This window comes from Prunus avium, chromosome 5 (assembly GCF_965620075.1).
Source record: "Prunus avium chromosome 5, drPruAviu1.hap1.1, whole genome shotgun sequence".
In the NCBI taxonomy this organism is placed as follows: Eukaryota; Viridiplantae; Streptophyta; class Magnoliopsida; order Rosales; family Rosaceae; genus Prunus; species Prunus avium.
The window spans coordinates 6,717,359-6,730,350 of record NC_142288.1 but is presented as its reverse complement, the minus strand read 5'-3'; the positions used below and the strand labels follow the sequence as shown (position 1 = coordinate 6,730,350).

Genomic DNA, 12,992 nt, shown 5'->3' with positions numbered 1-12,992 from the left:
ATCCCATGATGAGGACATTGGTTGAGCAACCCATTGAATTTCTCCCATGCTTCACAAAACGATTCATCATCTTGTTGTGCAAATAACAAGATCTTGTCCCTAAGCATGTCGGTCTTTTGCGTGGAGAAGTATTTTTCCAGGAACTTCTTTTGAATGGCAGACCATGTAGTGAGTGAACCAGGCTTCAAAGAATTCAACCAATACTTCGCCTTATCCTTTAAAGTGTATGGAAACACTCTCATTCGAAGTTGATCTTCTGTCACACCTGTCAAGGGAAAAGAACTCACAACATTAAAAATATCCTTTATATGAGTCAATGGATCTTCATTAGGTAAACCATAAAAGGAAGGCAGCATATTAAGATGAGAAGATTTAAGCTCATAATTTCGAGCTACAGTGGGCAGCAAAATGCTTGAAGGAGATGCTGGAATTGTTGGGATATCAAGTTCTCCCATGAACTCAATGGCAGCCATCATTTCTTCTTCTTCTTGGTCTGAACTTGCTTCCGAATTTGAAAGTGAAGAACCGGGAAGTTCAGTGTGGAGAGCAAGACTTGTAAATGTAGCAAGAGCTTGCTCTTTTGCAGTTGACAACTCCCTTTCTAGACGATTCTGAATTTCAGATTTCACTCGTCTGGGTTGCAATGATGGTCCTGCGTTCAAAGATCTAGAACGTTGGAACGAAGACCTCACTTGTTCAAGTAATGGATTTTTAGACATAAACTACCTGAAATAGAAAATTAGATTAATTAGAAACACTAAAAAGAATAGGGTAACCTTGGGCACATAACCAGGGAAGAACTTTCGTTCAGTCCCCGGCAACGGCGCCAAAATTTGTTGTTAATAATATGTTAACTCGCAATTGTACGGGGCAATTAGTAGTATAGCAAGACAAGTACGAGGTCGTACCCACGAAGACTGAGAAGTTCAAATTAGTTATGTACTTTAGATTACCAAATTCAAGAAGTTAGGAAGTTAAATCTAAAACAGAATTTAAAGCAAGAGTGAGTTTGAAAACAAATGCAGCAAGATTAAAATGAACTTTGAAGTGAGAATGCTTGTGATTATAGAAAGAAATGAACAAACTGAAATTGCAACGGAAAGCAAGTAAACAAAAGTAACAAAGGGTGGTTTTGAAAGTTAAAACACAGGTTTGGAGACTAGGGCATTCGATTCACCATAACAATTCAATTCTGGGTTATAAAGATTCAAGTAACAAGTCTAATTCAGATTCAAAGATTGATTCTAGCTAAAGTATGATTAGGCCATGGTGTTTGGTCCTAACCTTGTGTTCCTAATTCCCTAATTTGATCATTTGTTGTCTAACCTAAAATTAAGCATTAGGAACCCATTAAGCATAGAAGAACATTTTAAACAACCAAGTATGTATCTAATCCCTGTTGTCGAATGTCCATACATACTCTTCCTATTCATAGTTCAATTCGAATTAAAGCATGGTGTATACTCTTAATTCAAACCAAGATAGTTAACAAACAAGTTCTAATGGTGATCAATCATTCAAACAAGCATGTTAACTTATAAGCATAATGAATAAGAACATGAATCATGAATCAAACTTGAAACTCCAAACTTATAAACCCAGAATATTCATGTTAGGTTACATCGAAGCCCTAGTTATGGATTTAGCTACTCATAATGGAAAAGAGACTTGAACAGAAATGAGAAAACATAATGAATGCAATAAGAGTAGAAAAACCCTTTTTCTGAAGTTCTTGTGGTGTCCAAGGCTTCTCCAAGTGCTTCTCCACTTCTAATGCTTCTCCAAGAGCTTCCCCACTTCAAGAAAGATGTATGAAGGATATGGAGGTGATTTGGGATGAGTTTGAGTGAGTGGTGATGGCTAAGGAAGATGAAATTCGTAGGGAAATGGAAGAGAAGTTTGCTGGAGTTGTTTTGGTGATTGTTGGAGTGTTTGGGATTGTGAGAGTGTTTGAGGATGGTTGGAGTGAATTGTGGGGGTTGTGAATCTCAGGATTTGTTGTGTCTTGAATGTGGAATGGATGTGGTATTTATAGGGAGAGGGGAGTGATAAATCTGAATTCAATATGGCTAATGCATACAACACTTGCATTATAAAATCTGAATTGGTTGATGCACTTCAGCAATAAATCCCACCAGCAGCCCTAGCTCATCTTCATGTCACCACGACTAAGCTTCCAACCAGCTACAATAGCTCATGCCTAGCTCACCATGACCAAGCTTCCAACCAGCTCATCCTGAGGTCAGCATGACCAGCAACTTCAAGGGCTTACAACTTGGGCTAGGCTGAATCAAATGAAGACTTTAAGATGTCCATTGTGAAGTTCAGAATGTGTATGATCCAACCACACAAGTATTGGCCCAATCCAAGCTCGGAGGAGGAAGTTAAGGCCGAAACAAATTGCTAACTCAGTTTGCTCGCTGACAAAATCCATCCTGAGCATGGTTCTGTGTTTGCTAGGTGACGGACTCCAGATTTATCCAATGGGGCTGAATTTTGGATATGTTATAGTACACACCCATTGAAACAACGTTCATGAAGACTGGACTGGCAGGGGGCTGTAGCCAAAATGAGTTTGTCTTTAAGCTCTTCTTCTCTTCATCCAAATTAGGCCTTAACATGCATGAATTGCATGAATTATGCTCTCTTGCTCTTTTGGCCTACAAAACACACAAAGGGAGGCAAATAACTCAAAATTATAAGAAACTAAGCAAAAGAAGTAAGTAAATTGGGCATGTATATGTATGAAATTATGAGCTTAACACACCCCCAAACTTAGATTTTGCTAGTCCTCGAGTAAAACAAAAGAGAAACAAAGATAAAAACAAAACAAGAAGTTAACTAGACCACTTTCGTAGGTAACTCGATTGCATTGAGCGTATGCAACAAGCCTTTAAACCTCTAGGCATCCCTAGTAGGAGGAGTTGTGTCTCCTGAGGGTTTAACAGATACGATACCCACAAACGTTTTTCTAACTCTACAAAACAAAATGGTTAGAAAAACAACTTTGAAATCAACTAATGAAAATGAAAGAAAGTTTTAGTCATACCTTCAACACCATAGAGTTGCCAAGATAGGTCATCAATCAGTGTGTACAAGTGGAAGCTATAGCTCAAAGGCACACAGTTTCAAAGCAAGCACACTCAAACCTTGAATAGAGAACATGCTTCGACTCTAATTCTCACAGATAACACTCAATCACTCAGAACCTATGTTTTAATTCTCTCAAGAAAGCATAAGTGAGTGTATGAAATAGAAGCACAAATTTGGTTAGATCTCATGAAAGGAATTAAATACTAAGAATAGAGATACACACATACTTACCAGCACCCATGAATACATCCTCAAAGATCAGCTAGGTCTTTCACAATGTTGTAATGAAAGGCTAAGGTTTAGGGGAAATGGAAGAATTGGAAGGAAAAACAAATAACTTAAGAACATACCAAGGTTGCATGCTTCATTAATCTGCAAGGCATCATTGATTTAGATTGGCATGGCAGCAAACTTCATGGTATCACCTGGCATGGACTTTATTTTTCACACTTAGATCAAATCGAAACACTTTCATCTTCGTTGATTTGATCTGCATCTTCATTAACTTCATTGCACAGATTCACACCAAATTTCATTTAGGTACACGGCAGCAACTTCCTTGCATCAAACTTTATCTTGGCACACCTTGGTATATTTCTAAGTTATAGGGTATGGCTACAAGAGGTTAAGTATCTCAGATTGAGATACAAAGGTAGGGAAAATGATGAGGGTGATAAAAGAAAAGGCTTTGAGTGTTTGGCTTCAAGAGGGCTAATGGAACACACATATGGCTTCAAGAGGGCCAACCCATGTGGTTGCCTTTTGGTTGCTGAAAAACGAGTTTTCTGAACCAGGCTTGGTGTAGGAAGGCCAGAGGTTTCAAAACGTATCCAATGGGGCTCAAATTTGGATATGTTATACTAGACACCCATTGGAACAACTTCTATGAAGAAAGTATTCCCATCGGAGCAGTAGAAATGTGCGTTTTGGGCCTTGCAAGTTGGCTACCGAACAGAGACTGGAATTGACTTCATTTCATTTCTTTGCTTTCTTTTTGCTTCACATGCGTGCACATGCTTTCTCTTTCAATTAAAACCTAATCTCCAGCTCCAAAGTGATCTGCCAATTCAATTCCCATGTTCAAAGGCTGAAGCAAAATGCCTCTCATCATTCCTCATTCTTCTCTCTCTCCTTTCTCTTTGCTTCACATGCATGCACATGCTTTCTCTATAATAACTCCAGCATGTACCAACTTGCTCCTTTAGAATTTCATAGCTGGAATGCCTCCCCACTTCACTCATTATGTTGGATCCAAAGTCAGTTGCAGCATGGGTGAGGCACATGGCTTAAAGGAGGAGACAAGGCTCAAAGCTGGCAGCTGCAAATCCTCCTGCGCATGGTTCAGTGTTGGACGGGATAAGGACTCCACATATGTTCAATTGGGCTGAATTTTGGATATGTTATACTAGACACCCAATTGAACAACTTCTATGAAGAATGTCTCCTCATCCGAGTTGTGCAGATAGCTGAAATGAGACCTGCAAGGGGACTTACGAAACTGGACTGACAAGAAGTGTGGCCCAACTTTGGTTTTGTCTTTAAGCTCTTGCTCTTATCCCAATCAGACCTTAACATGCATGGATTGCATCAAATCTGATCTCTTGCTATCTTAACCTACAAAACACACAAACAGAGGTAAGTGACTCAAAATAAAGAGAAACTAAGCAAAATCAATAAGTAAAGAAGGCATGCAAGTCTATGAAATTATGGACTTATCAAAACAGAAAATGGATTAAAAGCACAAGTTTAACTCAATAACATAACCAAATCATAAGCTAGAAGGTTACAAAATGATATACAATTATGAACCGATCATCCTCCCACCAAATTATGATGTTGCCCAAGTTTTGGGATCGATCCGAAATCAATAGGTGTGAGAAATTGGACAATTCAAGTTCAACAGCAGTTCGTTCCTAATTCGAGTGGTTGGTGTATTCCATACTTCTCGCGATTGGATTTCACTCAAAACTCACCAAATGACTCCTCCCACCATATTATGATGTTGCCCAAGTTTTGGGCTCGATCCGAAATCAATAGGTGTTCCAAATTGGACAATTCAAGTTCAACGGCAGTTCGTTCCTAATTGGAGGGGTTGGTGTATTCCATACTTCTAGCGATTGGATTTCACTCAAAACTCACCAAATGACTCCTCCCACCATATTAAGATGTTGCCCAAGTTTTGGGCTCGATCCGAAATCAATAGGTGTGAGAAATTGGACAATTCAATTTCAACGGCAGTTCGTTCCTAATTGAAGTGGTTGGTGTATTCCATACTTCTAGCGATTGGATTTCACTCAAAACTCACCAAATGACTCCTCCCACCATATTATGATGTTGCCCAAGTTTTGGGCTCGATCCGAAATCAATAGGTGTTCCAAATTGGACAATTCAAGTTCAACGGCAGTTCGTTCCTAATCGCAGGGGTTGGTGTATTCCATACTTCTAGCGATTGGATTTCACTCAAAACTCACCAAATGACTCCTCCCACCATATTAAGATGTTGCCCAAGTTTTGGGCTCGATCCGAAATCAATAGGTGTTCCAAATTGGACAATTCAAGTTCAACGGCAGTTCGTTCCTAATTGGAGTGGTTGGTGTATTCCATACTTCTAGCGATTGGATTTCACTCAAAACTCACCAAATGAATCCTCCCACCATATTATAATGTTGCCCAAGTTTTGGGCTCGATCCGAAATCAATAGGTGTTCCAAATTGAACAATTCAAGTTCAACGGCAGTTCGTTCCTAATTGGAGTGGTCGTTGTATTCCATACTTCTAGCGATTGGATTTCACTCAAAACTCACCAAATGACTCCTCCCACCAAATTATGATGTTGCCCAAGTTTTGGGCTTGATCCGAAATCATTAGGTGTGAGAAATTGGACAATTCAAGTTCAACGGCCGTTCGTTCCTAATTGGAGTGGTTGGTGTATTCCATACTTCTAGCGATTGGATTTCACTCAAAACTCACCAAATGACTCCTCCCACCATATTAGGATGTTGCCCAAGTTTTGGGCTCGATACGAATTCAACAGGTGTGAGAAATTGGAGAATTCAATTTCAACGACAGTTCTTTCCTAATTGTAGTGGTTGGTGTATTCCATACTTCTAGCGATTGGATTTCACTCAAAACTCACCAAATGACTCCTCCCACCATGTTATGATGTTGCCCAAGTTTTGGGCTCGATCCGAAATCAATAGGTGTTCCAAGTTGGACAATTCAAGTTCAACGGCAGTTCGTTCCTAATTTGAGTGGTTGGTGTATTCCATACTTCTAGCGATTGGATTTCACTCAAAACTCACAAAATGACTCCTCCCACCATATTATGTTGTTGCCCAAGTTTTGGGCTCGGTTCGAAATCAATAGGTGTGAGAAATTGGACAATTCAATTTCAACGGCAGTTCGTTCCTAATTGGAGTGGTTGGTGTATTCCATACTTCTGGCGATTGGATTTCACTCAAAACTCACCAAATGACTCCTCCCACCATATTATGATGTTGCCCAAGTTTTGGGCTCGATCCGAAATCAATAGGTGTTCCAAGTTGGACAATTCAAGTTCAACGGCAGTTCGTTCCTAATTTGAGTGGTTGGTGTATTCCATACTTCTAGCGATTGGATTTCACTCAAAACTCACAAAATGACTCCTCCCACCATATTATGTTGTTGCCCAAGTTTTGGGCTCGGTCCGAAATCAATAGCTGTGAGAAATTGGACAATTCAATTTCATCGGCAGTTCGTTCCTAATTGGAGTGGTTGGTGTATTCCATACTTCTAGCGATTGGATTTCACTCAAAACTCACCAAATGACTCCGACCATATTATGATGTTGCCCAAGTTTTGGGCTCGATCATAAATCAATAGGTGTTCCAAATTGGAAAATTCAAGTATAACGGCAGTTCGTTCCTAACTGGAGTGGTTGGTGTATTCCATACTTCTAGCGATTGGACTTCACTCAAAACTCACCAAATGACTCCTCCCACCATATTATGATGTTGCCCAAGTTTTGGGCTCGATCCGAAATCAATAGGGGTGAGAAAATGGTCAATTCAATTTCAACGACAGTTCTTTCCTAATTGGAGTGGTTGGTGTATTCCATACTTCTAGCGATTGGATTTCACTCAAAACTCAGCAAATGACTCCTCCCACCATATTATGATGTTGCCCAAGTTTTGGGCTCGATCCGAAATCAATAGTTGTGTGAAATTGGACAATTCAAGTTCAACGGCAGTTCGTTCCTAATTGGAGTGGTTGGTGTATTCCATACTTCTAGCGATTGGATTTCACTCAAAACTCACCAAATGACTCCGACCATATTATGATGTTGCCCAAGTTTTGGGCTCGATCATAAATCAATAGGTGTTCCAAATTGGAAAATTCATGTATAACGGCAGTTCGTTCCTAACTGGAGTGGTTGGTGTATTCCATACTTCTAGCGATTGGACTTCACTCAAAACTCTCCAAATGACTCCTCCCACCATATTATGATGTTGCCCAAGTTTTGGGCTCGATCCGAAATGAATAGGTGCGAGAAATTGGACAATTCAAGTTCAACGGCAGTTCGTTCCTAATTGGAGTGGTTGGTGTATTCCATACTTCTAGCGATTGGATTTCACTCAAAACTCACCAAATGACTCCTCCCACCATATTATGATGTTGCCCAAGTTTTGGGCTCGATCCGAAATCAATAGGTGTTCCAAATTGGACAATTCAAGTTCAACGGCAGTTCGTTCCTAATTGGAGTGGTTGGTGTATTCCATACTTCTAGCGATTGGATTTCTCTGAAAACCCACCAAATGACTCCTCCCACCATATTATGTTGTTGCCCAAGTCTGGGGCTCGATCCGAAATCAATAGGTGAGATAAATTGGACAATTCAAGTTCAACGGCAGTTCGTTCCTAATTGGAGTGGTTGGTGTATTCCATACTTCTAGCGATTGGATTTCACTCAAGACTCACCAAATGACTCCTCCCACCATATTATGATGTTGCCCAAGTTTTGGGCTCGATCCGAAATCAATAGGTGTGAGAAATTGGTCAATCCAATTTCAACGACAGTTCGTTCCTAATTGGAGTGGTTGTTGTATTCCATACTTCTAGCGATTGGATTTCACTCAAAACTCACCAAATGACTCCTCCCACCATATTATGATGTTGCCCAAGTTTTGGGATCCATCCGAAATCAATAGGTGTTCCAAATTGGACAATTCAAGTACAACGGCAGTTCGTTCCTAACTGGAGTGGTTGGTGTATTCCATAGTTCTAGAGATTGGATTTCACTCAAGACTCACCAAATGACTCCTCCCACCATATTATGATGTTGCCCAAGTTTTGGGCTCGATCCGAAATCAATAGGTGTGAGAAATTGGTTAATCCAATTTCAACGACAGTTCGTTCCTAATTGGAGTGGTTGGTGTATTCCACACTTCTAGCGATTGGATTTCACTCAAAACTCACCAAATGACTCCTCCCACCATATTATGATGTTGCCCAAGTTTTGGGCTAGATCCGAAATCAATAGGTGTTCGAAATTGGACAATTCAAGTTCAACGGCAGTTCGTTCATAATTGGAGTGGTTGGTGTATTCCATACTTCTAGCGATTGGATTTCACTCAAAACTCACCAAATGACTCCTCCCACCATATTTTGTAGTTGCCCAAGTTTTGGGCTCGATCTAAAATTAATATGGGTTCCAAATTGCACAATTCAAGTTCAACGGCAGTTCGTTCCTAATTGGAGTGGTTGGTGTATTCCATACTTCTAGCGATGGGATTTCTCACAAAACTCACCAAATGACTCCTCCCACCATATTATGTTGTTGCCCAAGTTTTGGGCCCGATCCGAAATCAATAGGTGTGAGAAATTGGACAATTCAAGTTCAACGGCAGTTCGTTCCTAATTGGAGTGGTTGGTGTATTCCATACTTCTAGCGATTGGATTTCTCTCAAAACTCACCAAATGACTCCTCCCACCATATTATGATGTTGCCCAAGTTTTGGGCTCGATTAGAAATCAATAGGTGTGAGAAACTGGACAATACAAGTTCAGCGGCAGTTCGTTCCTAATTGGAGTGGTTGGTGTATTCCATACTTCTAGCGATTGGATTTCACTCAAAACTCACCAAATGACTCCTCCCACCATATTAGGATGTTGCCCAAGTTTTGGGCTCGATACGAATTCAACAGGTGTGAGAAATTGGACAATTCAATTTCAACGACAGTTCTTTCCTAATTGGAGTGGTTGGTGTATTCCATACTTCTAGCGATTGGATTTCACTCAAAACTCACCAAATGACTCCTCCCACCATGTTATGATGTTGCCCAAGTTTTGGGCTCGATCCGAAATCAATAGGTGTTCCAAGTTGGACAATTCAAGTTCAACGGCAGTTCGTTCCGAATTTGAGTGGTTGGTGTATTCCATACTTCTAGCGATTGGATTTCACTCAAAACTCACAAAATGACTCCTCCCACCATATTATGATGTTGCCCAAGTTTTGGGCTCGATCCGAAATCAATAGGTGTGAGAAATTGGTCAATTCAATTTCAACGACAGTTCATTCCTAATTGGAGTGGTTGGTGTATTCCACACTTCTAGCGATTGGATTTCTCTGAAAACTCACCAAATGATTCCTCCCACCATATTATGGTGTTGCCCAAGTTTGGGGCTCGATCCGAAATCAATAGGTGTGAGAAATTGGACAATTCAAGTTCAACGGCAGTTCGTTCCTAATTGGAGTGGTTGGTGTATTCCATACTTCTAACGATTGGATTTCACTCAAAACTCACCAAATGACTCCTCCCACCATATTATGATGTTGCCTAAGTTTGGGGCTCGATCCGAAATCAATAGGTGTGAGAAATTTGACAATTCAAGTTCAACAGCAGTTCGTTCCTAATTGGTGTGGTTGGTGTATTCCATACTTCTAGCGATTGGATTTCACTCAAAACTCACCAAATGACTCCTCCCACCATATAATGGTGTTGCCCAAGTTTTGGGCTCGATCCGAAATCAATAGGTGTTCCAAGTTGGACAATTCAAGTTCAACGGCAGTTCGTTCCGAATTTGAGTGGTTGGTGTATTCCATACTTCTAGCGATTGGATTTCACTCAAAACTCACAAAATGACTCCTCCCACCATATTATGATGTTGCCCAAGTTTTGGGCTCGGTCCGAAATCATTAGGTGTGAGAAATTGGACAATTCAATTTCAACGGCAGTTCGTTCCTAATTGGAGTGGTTGGTGTATTCCATACTTCTAGCGATTGGATTTCACTCAAAACTCACCAAATGACTCCTCCCACCATATTAGGATGTTGCCCAAGTTTTGGGCTCGATACGAATTCAACAGGTGTGAGAAATTGGACAATTCAATTTCAACGACAGTTCTTTCCTAATTGGAGTGGTTGGTGTATTCCATACTTCTAGCGATTGGATTTCACTCAAAACTCACCAAATGACTCCTCCCACCATGTTATGATGTTGCCCAAGTTTTGGGCTCGATCCGAAATCAATAGGTGTTCCAAGTTGGACAATTCAAGTTCAACGGCAGTTCGTTCCGAATTTGAGTGGTTGGTGTATTCCATACTTCTAGCGATTGGATTTCACTCAAAACTCACAAAATGACTCCTCCCACCATATTATGATGTTGCCCAAGTTTTGGGCTCGATCCGAAATCAATGGGTGTGAGAAATTGGTCAATTCAATTTCAACGACAGTTCGTTCCTAATTGGAGTGGTTGGTGTATTCCACACTTCTAGCGATTGGATTTCTCTGAAAACTCACCAAATGATTCCTCCCACCATATTATGGTGTTGCCCAAGTTTGGGGCTCGATCCGAAATCAATAGGTGTGAGAAATTTGACAATTCAAGTTCAACGGCAGTTCGTTCCTAATTGGAGTGGTTGGTGTATTCCATACTTCTAACGATTGGATTTCACTCAAAACTCACCAAATGACTCCTCCCACCATATTATGATGTTGCCCAAGTTTGGGGCTCGATCCGAAATCAATAGGTGTTCCAAGTTGGACAATTCAAGTTCAACGGCAGTTCGTTCCGAATTTGAGTGGTTGGTGTATTCCATACTTCTAGCGATTGGATTTCACTCAAAACTCACAAAATGACTCCTCCCACCATATTATGATGTTGCCCAAGTTTTGGGCTCGGTCCGAAATCATTAGGTGTGAGAAATTGGACAATTCAATTTCAACGGCAGTTCGTTCCTAATTGGAGTGGTTGGTGTATTCCATACTTCTAGCGATTGGATTTCACTCAAAACTCACCAAATGACTCCTCCCACCATATTATGATGTTGCCCAAGTTTTGGGCTCGATCCGAAATCAATAGGTGTTCCAAATTGGACAATTCAAGTTCAACGGCAGTTCGTTCCTAATTGGAGTGGTTGGTGTATTCCACACTTCTAGCGATTGGATTTCACTCAAAACTCACCAAATGACTCCTCCCACTATATTATGTTGTTGCCTGAGTTTTGGGCTCGATCCGAAATCAATAGGTGTTCCAAATTGGACAACTCAAGTACAAAGGCAGTTCGTTCCTAACTGGAGTGGTTGGTGTATTCCATACTTCTAGAGATTGGATTTCACTCAAAACTCACCAAATGACTCCTCCCACCATATTATGATGTTGCCCAAGTTTTGGCCTCTATCCGAAATCAATAGGTGAGAGAAATTGGACAATCCAAGCTCAACGGCAGTTCGTTCCTAATTGGAGTGGTTGGTGTATTCTATACTTCTAGCGATTGGATTTCACTCAAAACTCACCAAATGACTCCTCCCACCATATAATGATGTTGCCCAAGTTTTGGGCTCGATCCAAAATCAATAGGTATTCCAAGTTGGACAATTCAAGTTCAACGGCAGTTCATTCCTAATCGGAGTGGTTGGTGTATTCCATACTTCTAGCGATTGGATTTCACTCAAAACTCAGCAAATGACTCCTCCCACCATATTATGATGTTGCCCAAGTTTTGGGCTCGATCCGAAATCAATAGTTGTGTGAAATTGGACAATTCAAGTTCAACGGCAGTTCGTTCCTAATTGGAGTGGTTGGTGTATTCCATACTTCTAGCGATTGGATTTCACTCAAAACTCACCAAATGACTCCGACCATATTATGATGTTGCCCAAGTTTTGGGCTCGATCATAAATCAATAGGTGTTCCAAATTGGAAAATTCAAGTATAACGGCAGTTCGTTCCTAACTGGAGTGGTTGGTGTATTCCATACTTCTAGCGATTGGACTTCACTCAAAACTCACCAAATGACTCCTCCCACCATATTATGATGTTGCCCAAGTTTTGGGCTCGATCCGAAATCAATAGGGGTGAGAAATTGGTCAATTCAATTTCAACGACAGTTCTTTCCTAATTGGAGTGGTTGGTGTATTCCATACTTCTAGCGATTGGATTTCACTCAAAACTCAGCAAATGACTCCTCCCACCATATTATGATGTTGCCCAAGTTTTGGGCTCGATCCGAAATCAATAGTTGTGTGAAATTGGACAATTCAAGTTCAACGGCAGTTCGTTCCTAATTGGAGTGCTTGGTGTATTCCATACTTCTAGCGATTGGATTTCACTCAAAACTCACCAAATGACTCCGACCATATTATGATGTTGCCCAAGTTTTGGGCTCGATCATAAATCAATAGGTGTTCCAAATTGGAAAATTCAAGTATAACGGCAGTTCGTTCCTAACTGGAGTGGTTGGTGTATTCCATACTTCTAGCGATTGGACTTCACTCAAAACTCACCAAATGACTCCTCCCACCATATTATGATGTTGCCCAAGTTTTGGGCTCGATCCGAAATCAATAGGGGTGAGAAATTGGTCAATTCAATTTCAACAACAGTTCTTTCCTAATTGGAGTGGTTGGTGTATTCCATACT

The 12,992-nt window shown here is 40.6% G+C and overlaps 1 non-coding gene across 1 annotated transcript; it reads left to right on the top strand.

Moving 5' to 3' along the window:
- On the top strand, nt 1-107 carry LOC148294238 (small nucleolar RNA R71). The gene has a single exon (XR_015836217.1). It is a non-coding gene; the product is annotated as a small nucleolar RNA R71 (small nucleolar RNA).
- The last annotated feature ends 12,885 nt before the right edge of the window (nt 108-12,992 follow it).